Genomic DNA, 16,750 nt, shown 5'->3' with positions numbered 1-16,750 from the left:
ATCTGTAACCACACCCCACCCCCTCAAATGCCAGGCAATAAATTACCTTAAAAACAACAACCAGGCATTCCACAAAGATTAAACTGGGTCTATATCATTCAAAACTTTAAAAAAGTACTTCAAAATCACATACTATGCAATAATGTTTCAATTTGCATTACCCAGCAGAATTAGCTTTGCATATATAGATATAGTGCAGCAGAATATATTGGTGGTTGTAGTCAATTGTAATTACCTGTAGGTGACAAGAAGAGAAGAAACGTCAATTCACAATCAATATCAGCTGAAGATAAATTAACGCTGATTGAACGCTGCTGTTATGTGTCAATTTTATCACGCTTTGATAAAAATGCACGCTTAGATCAATAAATGCACAGCCAAACGGCTTTGCACAGCCTACACCATTGGACTTAAGTAGAAGACTATTACAAGTGAAACCAATAATTGAAATCTGTAACCACACCCCACCCCCTCAAATGCCAGGCAATAAATTACCTTAAAAACAACAACCAGGCATTCCACAAAGATTAAACTGGGTCTATATCATTCAAAACTTTAAAAAAGTACTTCAAAATCACATACTATGCAATAATGTTTCAATTTGCATAACCCAGCAGAATTAGCTTTGCATATATAGATATAGTGCAGCAGAATATATTGGTGGTTGTAGTCAATTGTAATTACCTGTAGGTGACAAGAAGAGAAGAAACGTCAATTCACAATCAATATCAGCTGAAGATAAATTAACGCTGATTGAACGCTGCTGTTATGTGTCAATTTTATCACGCTTTGATAAAAATGCACGCTTAGATCAATAAATGCACAGCCAAACGGCTTTGCACAGCCTACACCATTGGACTTAAGTAGAAGACTATTACAAGTGAAACCAATAATTGAAATCTGTAACCACACCCCACCCCCTCAAATGCCAGGCAATAAATTACCTTAAAAACAACAACCAGGCATACCACAAAGATTAAACTGGGTCTATATCATTCAAAACTTTAAAAAAGTACTTCAAAATCACATACTATGCAATAATGTTTCAATTTGCATTACCCAGCAGAATTAGCTTTGCATATATAGATATAGTGCAGCAGAATATATTGGTGGTTGTAGTCAATTGTAATTACTCAGCAGAATTAGCTTTGCATATATAGATATAGTGCAGCAGAATATATTGGTGGTTGTAGTCAATTGTAATTACCCAGCAGAATTAGCTTTGCAAATATAGATTTAGTGCAGCAGAATATATTGGTGGTTGTAGTCAGTTGTAATTACCCAGCAGAATTAGCTTTGCATATATATAGTGCAGCAGAATATATTGGTGGTTGTAGTCAATTGTAATTACCCAGCAGCAGCTCTACTGCACTCAACATCACCAGTGCTCACAATATATATAATGCTATATACTATGCCATAGTGGTGCTTACTATATAACACCTCCTACTGCGTTCCCCCTGGCAATGAGCATGACACCCAGAGAGTGAAACCACTGGCAATGAGCATGACACCCAGCACGTGAAACTCTTGGCATTGAGCAGTTTTTGTAAAAGTAATTAGAAGCTTTACAGTAGGGCATAGTGTATAACAGATATTGTGGTGAGTGACATAATATGTTCCAAAGGGCATTAATGTGTGGGGCTTAACATGGTGAAAATTACTGTACTTTTTTCCCTGTGGTGGCCGAGGTCTGTTGGTGCAGGGTCAAGAACTGGGGTGTAAGGTAGTCTTTGCCTGCAAGGCTACGCCCATTTTATGGAGACCATACCCATTTTTGCGAGGTCACGCCCCCCCATCCCGTCCGGAGCGCTCACGCAAATATAGTTTTTTTTATATATATATATATATGGGAGAGGGGCACAATTTTTAATGCCAATGGTGGCGGGGGGCACGCATTTGAAGCCAAATTGTTTAGAAACACCCCTGCAAGAAAATATCTGCAAATCCAATGTTACCATAAGTGTGGCATATACCTGCGCTTGCTCGCGGGGTGAGAACATCTCCCTAATTGAATTCAGCGATATGAATAGAGGATGTGCAGCAGCCACAGAAAGGGTTAATCTCTGCAGCTTGTCACTAAATTACATTGTTGCAATTTTAGCTGGGAGCTGCAATAATTACTCTGATACATAACACAGCCAACACTTCTATATTCACACAATATACTGCATGGTGAATATAGAAGTGGTGCTTACTAAACAGCACCTCCTACTGCATTCCACATCACCGCTGGTCACACTCATATCAGGCCCATAATGCTGTATACTATGCCATAGTGGTGCTTACTATATAACACCAGGTGCTGTGCAGTGGTCAAAACACACTAACTGGTCCCATGCTGTTGTTGAACTAAAGGCCTATACACACGATGAGATTCGGTCTATGCTAATAGGTTTAAAAAGGTTACATAAAAGAACTTTATGTATTTATTCATTAAAGTTTTTAAGTTGTATTTTACAACCATACAATGATATGATATATAATGTATCGTATAATCATTACATAATGTTGATGGCATTGAATTGTCTCTGCCTTGACTAGTGGCAGCAGCTTCAGCACTAGGTGGAAGTGGATCTTGATCTTTCCCTATTTTACCCTCCACCTTTTTGTTCTCCATTTTTTAATGTGTGGAATTATATGCCAGTAATATATCTGGAATTAGACGGTGGTAATGTCTGGAATTAGATACCACTAGATAGATACCAGATATCACTGTGACTGGAATGATGACATATGCACAGTGACAGGACACTACCACAGCACCCTACAGCAGCTATATGCGGCACAAGACACTGGAGTATTAGTAATGTACTGTAGTATACTGAGCACCACAAGACAATGAGCAGTGATACGGAGCACTGATGAGATTACTAGAACTGACACTGAGCAGCCAGATGCAGCACTGGACTATTAGTAATGTACTCTAGTATACTGAGCACCACAATGCAGCACAAGACAATGAGCAGTGATACTGAGCACTGATGAGGATACTACTGAGAACTGACACTGAGCAGGAGAGACACACTACAATTTCATCTTGCGCCTCTTTTTTTATTTATCTTTGCATCATGTGCTGTTTGGGGCTATTTTTTTAAGTGCCATCCTGTCTGACACTGCAGTGCCACTCCTAGATGGGCCAGGTGTTTGTGCTGCCCACTTGGGTCGCTTAGCTTAGTCATCCAGGGACCTTGGTGCAAATTTTAGGACTAAAAATAATATTGGGAGGTGTGAGGTGTTCAGAATAGACTGGAAAGGAGTAGAAATTATGGTTATTGAGCTTAATACTATAGGATCAAAATTACCCCCAAATTCTATGATTTTAGCTGTTTGAGGTTTTAAAAAAAAATCACCCGAATCCAAAACCCGAAAGGGTGGTTTTGCCAAAACGCGTCCGTATCCAAAACACAACTGCGGATCCGAAACCAAAACCAAAACATGAAACACGAAAAATGCCCGCTGCACATCTCTAGTTAGGGGAGAAGCATGTAGCCTTGTAGACTATGCACAGCTATATCTAGAAAAATATACGATCTAATCTTTAACCAACCAATGCAAGAAAGTATTTAATGTGAAAATACGAAACACTAGACTAATTGGAGGTGCGCCCTAAAGCAAATTACAATGTTAGGATTAGGGGGTTCGGAAAGACCTCTAGTGTATACACTACTATATACATTTTAAAGTAGGAAGGTACAAATTACATATTCACATTGCATCTATGGGCTGGATTCAAATGTCCCTTTCCTCCCTCAATCGTGCCCGTCAGCAGCTATTCTAATGTTGCTGCCAACGGGTGCGACATGTTTATTTCAGCTCGCTACCCCCAGGGGAAACAAGCTGAAATGTGTGCAAAGAGACCCATTTGGGCAACCAAACGGTGTCTTTTCACGATCGCGCCCATTACTTTATTCAGGTTTAGGTGCTTTGTGCACCTAAACCAGAGTGTAATGGGTGCAATAATTTAGGGCATTTGAATTTCCCTTATATGTGTGTGTGTGATATACACACAGACACACATACTGTATTTCTTTATATAATGGACACCTCAGTTTCTATTCATTCATGTCCTGCCCCCTACTCTGTCAGACCCCTTCCCCTCTACTTTTCTGACCCCAAACGCCACTCATTCTTGTTGAGTGCTGGTGGGCCCATTCAGAATTTTGCTATGGGGCCCACAAAGGTCTAGTTACGCCACTGGGCAGGGTTATAGAGGAGGCGGTGCAAGGCATCCTGGGAACAGTCAAAGCTTTAGCCTGTTGGTGCCTTGGATCAACATCCAACTCTACACCCCGATGTTAGTGTAGTGCCTTTTGGGGTTAAGGTTTTACAGAAAGTTACAGGTTTTTTTAATTTAGTAAAATATGCCCCATTTTAAAGATAGGGCATTTAAATTTGTTGCACCTGTGCAGTACATAGCAGCCTGCAGGGCATGTACAGTGGCTTCATTTGGGTGCACATACATTGCCGGCTCCTGGTCGCAAACTGAAATTATTGTGTGTAAGTGGAATTAGCGGTGTTTATGTCATACAGGGGGGTGGGGGAGGTTTGTGGTTGGCGGGGGGCACGCTGTGCGATTATTATCCTGCATCTATACATACATGCGCTAAAACCTGGACATACACTGATGTACCCACACCTAATATCCATACATACACGCCCTGACACCTGGACATACACCAACATTCCCACACCTGCATCTATACATACACATGCTGACACCTGGACATACACCAACATTCAAGCACCTGCATCTATATATACATGCGCTGACAAATGGACATACACCGACGTACCCACACTTGCATCTATACATACATGCACTGACATCTGGACATACAAGCACCTGCATCTATACATACACGCGCTGACACCTGAACCTACACTGACGTTCCCACACCTGCATCTATACATACACATTCTGACACCTGGACATACACAGACGTACCCACATCTGCATCTATACATACACGCGTTGACACCTGGACGTACACTGACGTACACACACCTACATCTATATATGCATGGATGCAAATGTGGGTACGTCTGTATACGTCCAGTTGTTAGCATGTGTATGTATAGATGTTAGGTGTGGGTACATCAGTGTATGTCCAGGTGTCAGCACATGTATGTATAGATTCACATGTGGGTACGTTGGTGTACGTTTAGGGGTCAGCGTGTTTATGTATAGATGTTGGTGTGTGTATGTCAGTGTACGTACAGATATAGGTGTGTGTATGTATGTATGTATGTATGTATGTATGTATATGTATAGAGGAAGGTGTGATACATACATATAACACATACATGATAGATACATACATATATCACACACACGATAGATAGATAGATAGATAGATAGATAGATAGATATATAGATAGATAGAACACATACATACAAGATAGATACATACATACATACATGATAGATACATATATACACACACATACGATAGATAGATAGATAGATAGATAGATAGATACATATATATATATATATATATATATATCACAAACATATATGATTCATACATATATCACACACACATACATGATACATACATGAGAAAGACCTGGGAAGGTGATGAGGCCCGGGCCCCCTGCTGATGTTGCGTTGAGGAAGGCAGTGTTCCAGGGCGGATGCCAGTCGGGGAGAGCGCCGCGCAGCCCGGGAAAAATACTGCTGAGGAGCTACATCTGGAAGAGCCCCAGGGAGGGAGAGTGTCACATGCCCCATCCTGCGCGGCACACTCTGCAGGCCTGCACATGGGAAGGGAGGTCTCTGGCCACACATACTCACCCTGCTGCTGAAGCCCCGCTGCTGTCCCCATCAGCGCTCTCCAGCGGGGAGCGGGGCCAGGATGAACCTCAACCTGTGAGAACTATCTTCATGATCAAGAGATCTCATATGCAAGATAAGTATGTGTTGGGAAAGGGCTGGGGAGGGCGGCTGCTCGGGCACACCCTCGTCAAGTTAAGGAGATTTAACTGAGGAAGCACAAGGGAACTCTCGTCTGGGGACAACAACTGCAGGGAGACCACATCTTTTCAGATGAACATGGGAGGGCGGAAGGCTGCCTAATACTGAAGCACCCTCAGACATTAAACCATATGCAACAACTATTGCAAGCATTCCTGGGGGAAGGTCTGCAGCAGACGGATTTGCATTCAGTGATGTCATCCAAGCAGTGGGCCAAAGTTGGCTGGAACCCTCATCTGTATATGAAAAGAGAAAAGGGGCATGCGAGGCATGGCGGTCTTTTGCGGCGCTTGGATAACCCCAAGTTTGCATTAAACACCCCCACCCTCCTTCGGTGTGGGGCTCATGTTGGCCATGCCCAAGCCCCTGAAGCATTCAAGCTGATTTCTTGCAGCAGCTGGGCTCTACAAGACAAGTAAAAGGGTGTGGGCCCTGCAGCACCACCGGTAGTTTGCATACACACATATATAGGACAGCATCTCTTATATGCCCCATGGTCAATAAAATAGTATCCTTGTCTAGGCTATCCATCCCCTCAGATAAGGCATTTGTCCATGCCGCTACAGCACTACACACCCAGGTCGACGCAATTGCCGGTCTGAGTAAGGTACCTGAATGTGTATAAATGGACTTCAGGGTAATCTCCTGTTTGCGGTCAGCACACTCTTTGAGGGTAGCCGTATCCTGGGACGGGAGGGCTACCTTCTTGGATAAGCGTGTTAATGCTTTGTCCACCCTAGGGGAGGATTCCCATCGTAACCTATCCGTTGATGGGAAAGGATACGCCATAAGAATCCTTTTGGAAATCTGCAGTCTTTTATCTGGAGATTTCCAAGCTTTTTTACATAACTCGTTCAGCTCGTGTGAGGGGGGAAAGGTTACCTCAGGCTTCTTTCCCTTGTACATATGTACCCTCTTGTCAGCGACAGGGGGTTACTCTGTGATGTGCAAAACATCTTTTATTGCCATAATCATAAATCGAATGGATTTTGCCAATTTTGGCTGTAACTTTGCATCATCGTAATCGACACTGGAGTCAGAATCCGTGTCGGTATCTGTGTCAACAAACTGGGATAGTGGGCGCTTATGAGACCCTGACAGTCCCTGCAACATAGGATCAGGCATGGGTTGAGACCCTGACTGTCCCAAAGCTTCTGCCTTGTCTAATCTTTTGTGCAATGAGTTTACACTAGCATTTAAAACATTCCACATATCCATCCAATCAGCTGTCGGCAGAGAAACCACATTCATTTGCTCCCGCTCCTCTCTAATATAGCCTTCTTCCTCAGACATGTCGACACACGTGTACCGACACACCACACACACAGGGAATGCTTTTTCTGAAGACAGTTTCCCCACAAGGCCCTTTGGAGAGACAGAGAGGGAGTATGCCAGCACACACCCCAGCGCTATATAACCCAGGAATAAAACAGTAACTTAATGTTTGCCCAGTAGTGCTGCTGTATGTAATTTGCGAATTATGTGCCCCCCCCCCTCTTTTCAACCCTCTTGTCTAACGTGGTATAAGCAGGGTAGAGTCCGGGGAGCTTCCTCTCAGCGGTGCTGTGGAGAAAAAAAGGCGCTGGTGAGTGCTAAGGGAGAAGCCCCGCCCCCTCGGAGGCGGGCTTCTGTCCCGCTTAAACTGTAAAATTGGTGGGGGCTCATACATTTATACAGTGCCCAGCTGTATATATGTTATATTTTTGCGAAAGAGGTTTATATTGCTGCCCAGGGCGCCCCCCCTGCGCCCTGCACCCTTACAGTGACCGGAGTATGTGAGGTGTATGGGAGCAAAGGCACACAGTGCTGTGCGTTACCTCAGTGAAGATCATGAAGTCTTCTGCAGCCTCTGAAGTCTTCTTTTCTTCTCATACTCACCCGGCTTCTATCTTCCGGCTCTGCGAGGGGGACGGCGGCGCGGCTCTGGGACGGACGGCGAGGGTGAGATCCTGCGTACCAATCCCTCTGGAGCTAATGGTGTCCAGTAGCCTAAGAAGCAGGACCTTGCAACTCAGAGAGTAGGGCTGCTTCTCTCCCCTCAGTCCCTCGATGAGGGAGTCTGTTGCCAGCAGTGCTCCCTGAAAATTAAAAACCTAACAAAATACTTTCTGTCAGAAAGCTCAGGAGAGCTCCTGAAAAGCACCCAGTCTCCACTGGGCACAGTATCAAACTGAGGTCTGGAGGAGGGGCATAGAGGGAGGAGCCAGTGCACACCCAGAACTAAAGTCTTTCTTAAAGTGCCCATGTCTCCTGCGGAGCCCGTCTATCCCCATGGTCCTTACGGAGTCCCCAGCATCCTCTAGGACGTTAGAGAAAATAGGATTTTAATACCTACTGGTAAATCCTTTTCTCTTATTCCGTAGAGGATGCTGGGCACCCGTCCCAGTGCGTACTGTGTCTGCAGTTATTAAATGGCCCTTAACTCCAGAACATTTATGTGGAGACAACTTTCCTGACTTGACCATCTTCCTTGGATGTTTTCCCCCTGTGTGACTGCTCCCCAGCCTCGGAGGGTTGCATCCGTGGTCCCTAGGATCCCGTCCTGGATCCCAAACCATCGCCCCTCTAGGTGGTGAGAACTGTGCAGCCACCAATGGAGTGAGATTCTGGTCTTGGAAGACAGGATTATCCTCCGGTGCATGTGTAGGTGGGATCCGGACCACTTGTCCAACAGGTCCCACTGGAACACTCTGGCATGGAGCCTGCCAAACTGAATGGCCTCGTAGGCCGCAACCATCTTCCCCAGCAACCGAATGCATTGATGGATTAACACTCTTGCTGGTTTCAGAATTTGTTTGACCAGACTCTGGATCTCCAGAGCCATTCCACTAGAAGAAAACCTCTTCTGTGTCCAGTATCACTCCCAAAAACAACAACCGCGTCATTAGGACCAACTGCGATTTTGGCAAGTTTAGGAGCCAACCATGTTGTTAAAGAACTGTCAGGGAGAGTAGATGTTTTGCACCAACTGGTACCGGGATCGCGTCCTTTATCAGGAGATCATCCAAGTACGGGATAATTGTGACTCCTTGCTTGCGAAGGAGAACCATCATTTCCGCCATCACCCTGGTGAAAATCCTCGGAGCCGTGGACAGACCAAACGGCAACGTCTGAAATTGGTAATGACAATCCTGAATTGCAAACCTCAGGTAGCTTGATGCAGTGGCTAAATGGGAACATGTAAGTAGGCATCCTTTATGTCTACCAAAACCATGAAATCTCCTTTATCCCGCGGACTGGAGATCACTACCCTGAGAGATTCCATCTTGAAATTGAATTTCTTTAGGTAGAAATTAAGGGATTTCAGATTTAAGATTGGTCTGACTGAGCTGTCCGGCTTCGGGACCACGAAGAGGCTTGAATAAAAACCTTCTCCCTGCTGACTAAGGCTGATTTGAACAATTGGTGAGGGGGAACTTCTTGAAACCCCAGTTTGTACACTTGGGACACTATTTGTAAAACCCACGAGTCCAGGTCCGAATGAATCCAGAACTGACTGAAGAGTTTTAGACGTGCCCCCCAGTGGCGGAACTAGCGAGCAGTGGGCCCATGTGCGACAAAATGGCTTGGGCCCCCCCCCCATCCCATCCCATCCAAGTCCACCCCCTCACCCCTGGAGAGGATCTGGTGAGGGGGGCCTGCTCAGGGAAGTGGATACCTAGCAACAGTGCCGTAACTAGACATTTTAGCAGTGTGTGCAAGAAACGGCATTGGAGCCCCACCCCTGCATGCAAAACAGGGGCAGTGCGCGCCGTAGGCGCGCGCAAAAAAACATAGTGGCGTGGCTTCGTGGTTAAGGGGTGTGGCCACAAAATAATACCAATTCATAAAACGGTGCACAGTAGTCTCCATTATTCAAATTACGCCGCACAGTAGCACCACTACACCAGGTAGAGACCCTTTTACACCTTACGGCGGACAGATTCCTCTTTTTACACATTACAGCAGACAGCGTCCTCTTTTTACACATTACAGCAGACAGCGTCCCCTTTTTACACATTACGGCAGACAGCATCCCCCTTTTTTACACAACGGCAGACAGCGTGCCCTTGTTACACATAGCGGCAGACAGCGTACATTTTTTTCACATAACGGCAGACAGCCTGCCCTTGTTAAACATAGCGGCAGACAGCGTACACTTTTTACACTTAACGGCAGACAGCCTGCCCTTGTTAAACATAGCGGCAGACAGCGTACACTTTTTTCACATAACAGCAGTCAGCCTGCCCTTGTTATACATAATGGCAGACATCGTACACTTTTTACACATTACAGCAGACAGCTTGCCCTTGTTACACATAACAGCAGACAGCTTGCCCTTGTTACACATTATGGCAGACAGCGTGCCCTTGTTACACATTACAGCAGACAGCATCCCCCTTGTTACACATTACGGCAGGCAGATTCCCCCTTGTTACACATTGCGGCAAGCAGATTCCCCCTTTTTACACATTGCGGCAAGCAGCTTCCCCCTTTTTACACATTGCGGCAGGCAGATTCCCCCTTTTTACACATTGCGGCAGGCAGTCCCCCTTTTTACACATAGCTGCAGGCAGATTCCCCCTTTTTACACATAGCGGCAGGCAGATTCCCCCTTTTTACACATTGCGGCAGGCAGTCCCCCTTTTTACACATAGCTGCAGGCAGATTCCCCCTTTTAACACATAGCTGCAGGCAGATTCCCCCCTTTTACACATAGCTGCAGGCAGATTCCCCCTTTTTACACAAAAAGCGGCAGGCAGATTCCCCCTTTTTACACATAGCGGCAGGCAGATTCCCCCTTTTTACACATAGCGGCAGGCAGATTCCCCCTTTTTACACATAGCGGCAGGCAGTCCCAACAAAGAAAGAAAGAGACGAAAGAAAGAAAGAAAGAAAGAAAGAAAGAAAGAAAGAAAGAAAGAAAGAAAGAAAGAAAGAAAGAAGAATTATACTTACCCTCTCCGCTGGCTCAGGCTCCTCGTGCAGCTTGACGATTCCCGGGCAGTAGAGAAGGAGGAGAAGGGAGGTGGAGGAGGGAGCCGCAGCAGCGCTGTGTTATTGGTGGAGGCGCTGCTGCTGCTGCCCCTCTGCTTCACTATAGGCTGTTCTCGGAAGACAGCCTATAGTGAAGCAGAGGGGCAGCAGCAGCAGCGCCTCCACCAGTAACAAAGCGCTGCTGCGGCTCCTTCCTTCACCTCCCTCCTCCTCCTCCTCCCCCCCGTGCCGCTGCTCCTCTCATCTCCAAGCGACCCTCCTCCCTCTTCGTGTGTTACAGAGGCGGCAGCGTGTCTGGTGCTGCGGCTGCTGCCCGTAGTGCCCTGGCCTGATCTGTTCGTTACGACGGGCGGGCGGCGGGAGTCGCAGGACGCAGACCCGACGGGAGCGCTGGTGTGCGGCTGCGGCATGATACAATGAGTCATTGTGACTCATTGTAATGCCGGCGGCTGTGGGCCCTTGAGTGCGGCGGGGCCCCAGTGCAATGCACTGCCTGCCCTGCCAGTAGTTCCGCCCCTGGTGCCCCCCACTGGTGTGGGCTCCTGCAAGAGAGCCCCAGCGTCATGCAGTGGATTTGGCAGAAGCAGAGGACTCTGCTCCTGCGATCTTGAAGAGGCTTCTTGGAGTCAGCATCAGCATTCCCTTGGTGAATCCACAATGCCCTCCTATCCGAGACTGCCATGAAATTGGCCCGTGAGCACTTGTGCCCGGTGTAGGATTTTTAAATATGTGTAGTTTACTGTATGCAAGGGTTTAAAACCTTTTAGGAACTGAGATCTAAGGTGTATTACATGTAGTTTAAAAAAAACAAAAAAGGTTTATTTTATGGCAGTAGTTTCCAAACTGGGGTTCTTGCACTGGTAGCATAGTTTGGTGGTCCAGGACCAATTAAAATTATTTATACTTTATTAAATTGGCAAAACCATTCCCTCACAACATAACTGAACCTGAGAATGACATGCTATAAACACAATTTACTTAATTTTATATTTTTTTCTGAATTTCTCAATAAAAAAAACTTTGGCCTAGGGGTGCCGTGAAACAAATTTTGATACTATTTATTTATATAGTGCTCTTTCTCCAACAGGACTCAAGGCGCTTGAGATATGGCTTCTGGAACTGAACACAGGATTCTAAATGTGGCTGTACCAAGGACCTATACAGTGGCATTACAGGTTGAGTATCCCTTATCCAAAATGCTTGGGACCAGAGGAATTTTGGATATCGGATTTTTCTGTATTTTGGAATAATTGCATACCATAACGAGATATTATGGTGATGGGACCTAAATCTAAGCACAGAATGCATTTATGTTTCATATATACCATATACACACAGCCTGAAGGTCATTTTAGCCAATATTTTTTATAACTTTGTGCATTAAACAAAGTGTGTGTACATTCACAGAATTCATTTATGTGTCATATACACCTTATACACACAGTCTGAAGTTCATTTAATACAATATTTTTAATAACTTTGAGTATTAAACAAAGTTTGTGTACACTGAGCCATCAAAAAACAAAGGTTTCACTATCTCAGTCTCACTCAAAAAAGTCCGTATTTCGGAATATTCCGTATTTCGGAATATTTGGATATGGGATACTCAACCTGTATTACTTTTTTCTGCTACTGGTTCTTTACCTATGCAAACAAGCATCTGACTTGCCTTTCCTATTGCTTTGTTACATTGCTCACCTGAAATAGTAATACTTAGATAGCTTTCCTCTTGCCATTATAATGCCCTTAATATTATAGTTAGCCTTTGTATTTTTGAGACGTGTATGATTTTGCATTTTTTGGCATTAAATGTTGCCATGTTCTTGACCATTCCTCTAGTGCAGGGGCGGAACTGCCAGAGACAACGGAGTCAGTTGCCGCCGGGCTCCAGCCCTAAAGGGGCTTCCTCCATTGCCCTCCGGCTGTTACGTGCCCTTCCTACTAAATAGACAAAGGCGCTACCAGCAGGGTCTCGCAGTTTGTACATTCCATGCTGTAACACCCTTCTTTCCACCTTTTTAAAGACCCAGCCCAGCAGCCTCGCCGCTGCCACCACCGCTAGCTGCAGCACTGCCAGCGGTGGGGTGCCCCTGCTTCTTCTCACACCACAGATAGCTGGGCAGCACTGCAACTGCCTGCCTGATTGCTCCGCCCCCTTCCGGCTCCCAAGCACCTCTGCTGCCCAGTGATCCAGGAGCCTGCTGCTAGGAAGAAGTGGCCGAGCTTCAGCAAGCGAGTCTGGACACTGGCGGAGGAAGCCATGATAACCAGATAATGGGGAGTGGAGAGCCAGTTCCAAGGTAATACTTTATACAGCTGGTTGAGATCCTGGTCGGTGGATATGGATTCCAAGAAAACCCTGGAGGTGCTTCCTTTCAAGGGAGACACTCTCTTTGGAGAAGACCTCAATAAGATTGTAGCTGATCTGGCTACTGCTAAAACAGCTTGCCTACCTAGTATGACTCCTACCACGCAGAAGGCTAAAAGTACTTTCCCTTGGCCCTTTCATCCTCAAGGTAAAGCGTACCCAAGGTCAGGCATACCCAAAGCAAGCTCATGCTTCCAGACCTGACAAGCCCAGACTGAAGCAAGCCTGGGCTGCCCATCAGCCTGCTTCCAAAACGGACAAGCCTGCCGCATGACGGTGCAGGCCTCCCTCTGGGGGATCCCAGGGTGGGGGGCCCGACTTCTAGGTTTGGCATAATTCTAAGCTAGAGAATTCTGTTTGGAGCTCACCTTGTACTTTGTGAAGAAATAATCAGCATTGTGGCTGAGCAGATACATGTAGTGTGTGGCTGCAAACTGCATGGATCTGCTGCGTTGTAATGCTGATACTTTTTTTTTCAAAGTACCAATAGCTTCATATAATGTTCACAATTTTTATGCAGGATCAAATAGCTCAATAGGTAGGGTGTTTGATTAGAATTCAACAGGTTATAGGTTTGAATCCTGGGTATGGTAGTTATAGGTTTGAATCCTGGGTATGGTATAGTTGTTCTGACTGCCGGCATCCTATCACCTGGGATATCATACTAAATAAATGGAGTTGATCAATTTTTTTTTTAAACTAGGGACAATTTCCAGATACTTTTCTTTATAACTGAGATTGCCCCCTGGAACTTCACATCAGTTGACAACTATGCATGAGTGGGCAGTGCTTGCTCTGGATGTGCCGTCATAAAAGAAAGCACAACTGACAGTTATCCTGGGCGTACACTACACAATTATCTGTCAGGCTATCTATCCAGTCTGGATGGATGGAATGAAAATCTGGTAATGTATAGAAGCAAATGTCAATTAACCATTTGCTCCCAAACACTAGAAAAGTGGTCAAAAATGGTCATTACACAAATTGGTTAAACCCAAAATTTAACCAATTTGTTTGAGGGACCATTTTTGTCCATTTTCTAGTGTTTGAGAGTAAATCGTTGATGGTCATTTGCTCACATAGATAACCGGATTTCTATTCCAACCAGCCAGTGTTGGAGATATGGTCTGCCAGATTACATAATGCATACCAGAGCCATAACTAGACTTTTTGGTGCCCTGTGACAGATAATTATATGCCCCCCCCCCCCTCCCCATTTTTGCAATATGGACAAAAGGCGCATGCCTTGTGGGGAAGGGGCATAACAAGATTGGTCTCAGAGAAAGCACATGAGATATGAAGATATATCTAGTATACTTGACACTCAATGGTTTGTGGTATTGCCGGGGTGCCCTCCTTAAATGCATATACAGTCACACATGGCGTGTTTGTGCAAATGGCATATCAGCAGTCAGCACTAACTGGTGACATGCCATTTGTACAAGTAAGCCATGTGTGACTAATATATAAACATACTTTATTAAATAACACCTCAAACTATCATACCCAGGATTCAAACCTATAACCTGTTGAATTCTAATCAAATACCCTACCCATTGAGCTACTTGATCCTGCATCTATTCTAACCTCCAAAAACAGATTCAGTTGCATTTTCCAGCGTGTTTTGTTTGCGCCTTTGCAAATGTCTTACATCGACAAACTTATTTAGTACTATTTTGCAAATAGGGTTACATTGTCGCAACATTGTGTTCCCTAATTGCTTGATTTTTTTAAATGCAACAATTGATAAAGACACCTGATAATTGCTCTGTGGAGTCTTATTTTGTGTCTACTTCTTATCTACATTTAATTCCCTACCTCTAATCAAGGCATTTTTAAATGCTGGGGGCTGCCAGGACGTGAGGCCTACCTAGACTTTAGATCTGAATTTGAAAGTACTTGTGAACTAACTTAATTTCCTACTTCTAAATTCATTCCTAAATTCACTACTTACATTAATCCTGTAGTTGGGCATTTTGAGCCTTCAATTGTGGGCATTGTTTTGTGTCCAGACCAGCAGCTGGTGGTGTGCATTTGCTGGAAAGGCATCGAAGACCTCCGATATGCTGCATCTCCTGATGTGTGTCTCCCTCAAGTGGCTGTCAGCAAATGCATGCTAGACACCCCATTCCAAGCTGATTGTGACATCACGGAACATGCATCATAGAACTGGCATGCTAGAATATGGGTCTTCAACCTGCGACCCTCCAGCTGCTGTGGAACTACATATACCAGCATGCCCTGCCTCAGTTTTAGCATACCTTAATAGCAAAACTGTGGCAGGGCATGCTGGGATGTGTAGTTTCACAGCAGCTGGAGGGCCACAGGATGAAGACCCATGTGCTAGAGCCAAGCCGCAGGTACATTGAATGCTAGCAAGCTGAATGTTTAAATCATTTTTGTTCCGCAGCATTCCAATGCGGAAGATTCCATGGAACCAGAGATTATTCCATTGAGAAGGACATGCTGCCTGGATGACTGCACTGTGCAAATTAAATCACGGAGCCAGTTGGCTTGTGGGTGGCTCTGGTGACTGGGGGGTTGGGTGGGCGGTGTGTCGGAGGTGGAGCACATGCAAATGAATGTGTATCATCCAGCTAGTGAGAGTGAAAACTCATGCAGGAGTGTGCCTGCTTGTCAGTGGGTTATGCACCTTGCCAGGCGTCAAATCTACATGGAGCAGCTGGAGGGGACAAGAGCAGGTTTGCAAAATATAGATAGAAGAGCATATATGCTGGCGCATTCTCCATGATTGTGTCAGCTTATGTTTTGGTGCACTGCACTTTCCTTCACTAAGTTTTAGCCATTTTGGTTAAACGCAAGTGTAGTTGCTTCTCGCACTTTTGGCTGTGATCTTGTATCGTGGTTGAAGAGTCTGCTGGAGGGATTGTTTTCTTCATTGGCGAGAGACTGAAGATATTCCAGGATGGAAGGCTTGGGAACACTATCCGTTTTTCAGTTGTGGAAGAGTTGAAAGACCGGATTGGACTACATTCTATAGTAAAGGATATCTTTGTATTTATTAATCCTCCCTTTATATGTGTCTGTCTTTCAATAAAGCTTCGGGCTTGTGATTCCCTCACCCTCTTACACTCCACACACATAGCCTTATTAACTGTTGTATTATTGTATAGTTTAAATGTATAGTGCAGTTCATGATTTATAGTGTAGGCTGGCCTGTGCTGTAGTTCTTGAACTGTACTATACCGACAGCATTTGTATTGTGTTTTATCTGTGCTGCAACACAGTACTTATGTGTGTAATGTTCATGTATGTTTTGTTGCTTCTTTATGTCAATAAAGACTGCTTTTTCAATCCAATATCTGAAAACAATCAATGTTTATCTTTGATGGCAATAGAAGTGGTATGATATTTGCTGCTTTTGAAAGGCAATATCTGATATGTCCCCTATCTGGGAACCATAT

This window comes from Pseudophryne corroboree, chromosome 8, assembly GCF_028390025.1.
Source record: "Pseudophryne corroboree isolate aPseCor3 chromosome 8, aPseCor3.hap2, whole genome shotgun sequence".
NCBI lineage: Eukaryota > Metazoa > Chordata > Amphibia > Anura > Myobatrachidae > Pseudophryne > Pseudophryne corroboree.
This window is presented reverse-complemented; position numbering follows the sequence as displayed.